This window comes from Lissotriton vulgaris, chromosome 8, assembly GCF_964263255.1.
Source record: "Lissotriton vulgaris chromosome 8, aLisVul1.2, whole genome shotgun sequence".
NCBI lineage: Eukaryota > Metazoa > Chordata > Amphibia > Caudata > Salamandridae > Lissotriton > Lissotriton vulgaris.
The window spans coordinates 854,562,588-854,568,622 of record NC_141696.1 but is presented as its reverse complement, the minus strand read 5'-3'; the positions used below and the strand labels follow the sequence as shown (position 1 = coordinate 854,568,622).

The 6,035-nt window shown below is 52.9% G+C and overlaps 2 non-coding genes across 2 annotated transcripts; both read left to right on the top strand.

Moving 5' to 3' along the window:
- The first annotated feature begins 756 nt into the window (after positions 1-756).
- Positions 757-863, top strand: LOC147698106 (U6 spliceosomal RNA). Its single transcript, XR_015299492.1, has one exon. It is a non-coding gene; the product is annotated as a U6 spliceosomal RNA (small nuclear RNA).
- Positions 864-1,371: 508 nt separating this feature from the next.
- Positions 1,372-1,478, top strand: LOC147698105 (U6 spliceosomal RNA). Its single transcript, XR_015299488.1, has one exon. It is a non-coding gene; the product is annotated as a U6 spliceosomal RNA (small nuclear RNA).
- Positions 1,479-6,035: the final 4,557 nt, after the last annotated feature.

Sequence of the window (6,035 nt, the reverse complement as noted above, 5' to 3'; positions counted from 1 at the left end):
CTTGGGACGTTGCTGTCAGGGTTCTTGGGCTCTTTGGGCTTACTGGCCGGTGTCCAGTCTTGCGGTTTTCCGCGGGTTCCGCCTTCTCGGAAGGTTGGGGTGCCTTCTCCTTCCCTTGTCTCGCCTGTGGTCTTTTTTCTGGGCCCGTGGGTGGGGACTGTGCTCCTGGCCCGCCTGGTGGAGCTTCTTCGCCGGGTGGGGGTCTGGGTGTTCCCTGTATGGCCGTATGGTTCTTCTCGGCCTTGTCGTTTTCGGGGGTGAGGCGTCTCGTCAATCTCCCTGCACTATGTGCGGTGGGCCCTTCGGCCCCCATCTCGGACTCGTCCTCCTTCGGGGGTCGTGTGCCTGGTCCCGGTTCTTCCCTCTGGTTCTTTCGGGGGGGTTTGGCCGGGGCGTTTGGGCCTGCCGTCTTTTGCACCAGTGCTTCGAGGGTCGGTCGACCTGGCGCATGTCCTGTCCCTTCGGGCTGTCTTTCCCCCGAGGTCCGACTTGGTGGAGGCGGTTCGGCTGTGTCGGCCCTGGCCTCCGTTGCCTGGTCTCGACCTGACCCCGGTGGTGGTTCGGCGCCTGGGGCATCGACTCGGTCTGCCTCCGGTGGCTCTGTTCACGGAGGGGGTCTCGGCCCTCCTGCCCGGGTTCTGGTCTCTCCGCCTGGGTCCTTGTGGCTCCCCTGTCTTTCGCTTGACCTTTTCGGTCTACTGTACGCGTTTCCCCCGTGCCCTCTGTTATCGCGGGTCCTCTGCTGGATTCGCTTGGGTGCTCGCTTTGGCAGCACATACACTAATATTGGAACGGTACTGAGATGATTTGCGTGGCCCCTGCGCAAGGATGACACGAATTATCGTACAGCGTTCCATAAATAGCCGGGCCGGGGTGCTCCTGGGTGCTCGCTGCGGCTGCGTGTGGCCTACTGTTGGGACGTTACGGTGCAGTTTGACATGGCCCCGGCGCATGGTTGGCACGCGCGTTCGGGTAGCGTTCCTGTTTGGGTTCCCGGCGGGGTCCGCCGCCCCTGGTACCCTCTCCTGTTGCGTGCTGGCGGTTCAGGCCTACGGGCGGTTCCCGGTTCTTCCCGTTCCGTGGTTGGTCCGGTGTCGGTGTTGGCCGGCTCCTTCGGCTGGCCTGTCTCCGTCTGCAGGCCTGATTCTGGCGCGTTGTGATGCCAGCGCCTCCGTGGACCCCTTGCGGGTCTGGGATTTCCCGGCTGTGGGGTTTTCCTTGGGCGTGGCTCCTTCTTCCCGGGGGGCCCGTTGGGCGGCCTTGCGGGCCTTCCACAGTCCGGTGTTCGACGGGCTGGTTTCCCTGGTGGCTCGCTTGGCTCCGGTGTTGTTTCTCCGTCGCCCACGGTCGCTCGGCCGGTCTCCCCCTTGGGTGCTCGCTTCGGCTGCACATATACTAAAATTGGAACGTTACAGGGATGATTGGCATGGCCCCTGCGCTAGGGGGTCACGCTATTTCGTGAAGCGTTCCATATGTGTTCTCTCTCTCGTTCTACGAGCTCTTCGGGGTCCGCCCTTTTTGGGCCCCTGCCCTCGGTGGCTTTACGGTTCCTCACCTTTTAGGTGGTCTTTCCCTGGTGGCAGTGGTGTCTGCTGGGCGGATGGGCGTGCGGGGGTCGTACCTCCGCTCCCCTCCATTCTTGCGGGTTTTTGCCGGACATGGGTGTTCCTCCGGCATGTCCCCCTTGTCCTTCCCGGGGTTCCTTCCCTGGGGTCCCGGGCTCGGGTGGTGTCTTCACCGCCTTTTCCCTGCCGACGAGGTTCCTCTCTTGTCCGTGCTGGTTGACGGCGTGCTGTTTTGGCTTCTCTTGGCCGCACGTCTTTCCTTTCCCGGTGGGATGGCCTGTGTGTGTCTGTTGGCCCGGTTCGTTCGGGCCACTAGCCCTCTTTCCACCTTGGTTCGCGGGCTTCCACAGGCTATCATCCCTTCCTACGCTTTGCTGGGTTCGGTGGATCCGGCGGGGGTCCAGGGTCGGTCCACGGGGTGTGGCCCGGTGTCCTGGGCCCCCTTCAGGGTGTCTCCTCTTGGAGATTTGTCGGACGTCGGCGGTGTCGTCCCCCGCCTTGTTCATGGGACTCTTGCGGTCCCGGGGGTCTTCGCTGGGGCCGTTCGGAAGGCAGGGGCTGCGGCTCCTGGCTGGCCTACTTTTACTTTATATCTTGATTTCAGGTTTCCTGTGATCCCTGTTTTCTTGTCATTGATTCTACTTCAACCTTGGGTTGGTTTCTCTGCATCACCGTGTGATGTTGTTTTTATGGTGGTCAATGAAGCCTTGTTGGCTTGGGTATTTGCTCACTATGTTAATCATGTGGCGAGAAAGACTAACGAGGAGGTAATGCCCCGGTTACTTACCGGTAATCTTCATTACTCCGAGTATAGTCTTCCTCGCCACATGAGTTCCCTCCCCCCCTCCCTGTCTGGCTATCGGCTTCATTGTTTGCTTGGTAGATCAGGCTGTTGGTTGGGCCGGTCCGCCTCTTATAGAGGTCAGGTGGGACTGGTCGGCCATGTTGGGAGGGGGTGGGAGGTGTTTTTCTTTTGCTTTGGAGGGTTCTGTTGTGGAGCTAAAGCTCACTATGTAAATCATGTGGCGAGGAAGACTATACTCGGAGTAATGAAGATTACCGGTAAGTAACCGGGGCATTATTTACTATCGCTGGAATATTTCGCAAGCCTAGCGTTTAGCGCCATGGCGATGAATATTCCACAGACACGCCTACTTTGCATCCTAATAGCGATGCAAAGTTAGGCGTGCTGGAAACGGGACCAAAATCAGCAAAACACGCGATTGCTGATAAGGTGATCAAATTATCGCTGCTTTTCGTCCGAAAACGGCCGCAAAAGCAGCGATATTTTTATATCACTGACTTGTTAATATGCCCCAAAGTGCGCTAATTTAGTCCAGGAATCATTCCTGGCTAAAACGTTGTCAAACTCGTTATCCATGGTAAGCATTACTAACAGGTACAATGAAATGGGGGAATACAAATCCGAAAGACTATACTTTGGGGGTCAAGGCATGGGGCCACGAAAGGCCAATTCATGGAAAGTGAGCCTGACAGTCAACTTCTACGATCATGTTTAAAAAAACTCTGCCGCAAAGTAATCGACAACAAGGACAAACAAGGCTTAAATCTGTACCGGGTTAATTCGTCACAAAGAGGCTGCCTTTTAAAATATATCTTGGGCTGTACTATGGAATGGTTGGCGCCCGGCGCATACAAATGTGCGCTGTGTCATCTGCGCTGTGGCCTTTTGAATATCTATGATAGGAAACAGTTTCTGCTCCCACACGCACTGGAATGTTGCAGCCAAAAAACTCATTTACACCAGTGCACAGACGCAAACGCAAACACAGGGGCAGATTTATAAGCCCCCTGCGCCACGTTTACGCCGCTGTTGCATCACGCAAGGCGGCGTAAACGTGGCGCATCCCTACAAACGATTTACAACTTGACGCATCTAGGCAGATGCGTCACGTTGTAAAGCCCTGCGCCGCTTGTGGGCGTTCCGGCGCAGGGTGGGCGTTCCGGGGCAGGTGCGCCTCGCAAAAGTGGCTGAGTGAAATCTATGAGATTTCACTCAGTCACTTTTAAGCCAATGCTGCGTCAAAAGCCTGCGCCTGCTTGAAGCAGGCGTAGGTCTTGACGCAGCATTGTTAAAATGGGGCAACCCCGAGCCTTGCTGGAGCTGCGTCGCGCTTGCGACGCCACTCCAGCAATGCGCCACATTTCCGGCACAGATGCGTCACGCATCTGTGCCGTTTTTGCACCATGGTGCGCCGCATTATAAATGCGGCGCACCATGGCTGGCGGAGCTGTGGCGCACTGTGGCGCATGTTAACTGGCGCATCCCTGGGGATGCGCCAGTTAACATAAATCTGCCCCACAGAGCGCAAAATCTGCGCAAATATTGCGGCGCATTACAAACCGACCCTCCATAATGCCACCGGGCGCATACTCCAGCGCACAGCGACAACTAACGCCGGCACTGTCATGTGTAATACGGCCCCATACGGGTTATTGCTGAAGAGATGTTTCTGTGCCCAGCTATATTCAGGGATAATACTACACTAATCCTTCATGGGTTCCGGAGTAGCATGCTACTCGCTGAAAAAGCACTCAGATGCCTCGTCAGGCGTAGTAAGTGCTATATAAATTCGATTACAATGCAATACAATACTGATAATGAGATACCTCTGGTTAGCAATGCACTTGCTTGCATGATCCATGTTTTGTATAATGATTTCTTCTTACTCATAAAGTAGTAGATAGAGTTAATATGCCCGCTGCAAAGCAAATCGCATAACATGCAGAGCTTGGATTTGTATTTTATGTAGATAGCTGGAAAAATGTCATGCCTGTATGCTAGAAACGGTGCACTCCTTACAATTTAATTGTGATAAAACTGAGAAACTCTGCTGTGCAGCAGGTAAAGTCCCCTGTTCTCTCCCTTTGGGTTTTTGGCCCATTCCCACGGAGACACCTTTGCTACCCGTCATGACGGTACGCAATCTTGGGGTCAGTTTTAATGATAAACTGAACCTTGAAACCCAAGTCAATAAAATTGTGGGAAGCTGTTTTTCTCTTATCAGGGTTCTCCGTGAGATTCTGCCGCTACTCCCATATCAGGTGCGAGCACACGTAGTAAGGAGCATTATTCTGAGTCGACTTGACTATGGAAATGCACTACTGCTGGAAACCCCTAAGTACCTGATTGGGAAACTCCAGAGAGTACAGACATTGGTGGCTAAACTGGCCCTATCTAGACCACGACGGTCTTCCACATCCTTGGCATTGTCGGAGCTGCACTGGCTTGCGATACTCCACAGGATTCAATTTAAGTCACTGTGCATCGTCTTCAAGGCACAGCATGGGATGGAACCAATACCATTGCAGTCTAAGCTCAACTGGTATAATCCCACACGGAGCCTGCGATCTTCCTCGACTAACCTGGTGAATATACCCAAGATTAAGAAAGTTAAATCTGGCAGAAGAGCCTTTAGCCTTTAGCTATACGGCAGGACGCCTCTGGAATAGTTTGACACTTGAGCTAAGACAGATGCAGGATCTGATGAAGTTCAAGGTCAAAGTTAAAACTTAGCTTTTCCCTAGAGTACAGGCCGAGACTAGCAACCAGTGAGCCCGGAAGTGTGGTGAAGGAGTGTTTGTACCGCAGCGCCAGGATGCCCGTAGCATTACAGCGTGCTTTATAAATCTGAAATACTGGGGATAGGGGGCAGCCTTGTCTTGTCCTCCATTGAAGATTGAATTGGTTTGAGATTGATCCATTTATAGCTATCTGTGCCTTTGGGGCTTAATATAGTGCCATTACTTTCCTCATGTAGCTTTCTCCCAGATTGTGTGCTCGCATGGTTTGTTCTAGGAATTGCCAAGACACTCTGTCAAAGGCTTTCTCTGCGTCAAGAGTGATTGCTACCGCCGGTTTAGTTGATTTGGATCATAGTTCAAGACCATGGCAGAGGAGTCTTGTGTTATCATGGGTCATGCGTGTTTTCAGAAAGCCTACTTGTGTGTTGTTAATCAGTTGAGTGAGCACGTTGTTCAGTCTTATGGCTAGGATTTTAGCATATATCGTGCAATCTGTGTTGATAAGTGAGATGGGTCTATAGTTTTGGGGCCGCTTCACGTCCTTGCCTTCCCTGGGTATGACTATTATGTTTGCTTCCATCTTCGATTGCGTTACCACCTCCTCCCTCACACAGTGGTTAAAGACTTTTTTCATGGTTGGGAGTAGGTGTGTTTGGAAGGTCTTATAAAAGGGCGCTGTGTATCCATCTGGTCCTGGAGCTTTGTTGTCCTTAAGGGACTTGATCGCCATTTCTATTTCCTTAGATGTTATTTCTTGTCCTAGTGTCAGGGCCTCATCAATGGATATTTTGGATAGGTTTAGTCTGTCTAAATATGCATTGCACCCCTCTTGGTCCAGAGTATCGTCTCTTTTGTAAAGGTCTTGGTAGAAGTCTCTGAATGTGTGTAGTATGTTCCTGTGGTGGGTGTGTGTGCTATTGTTTG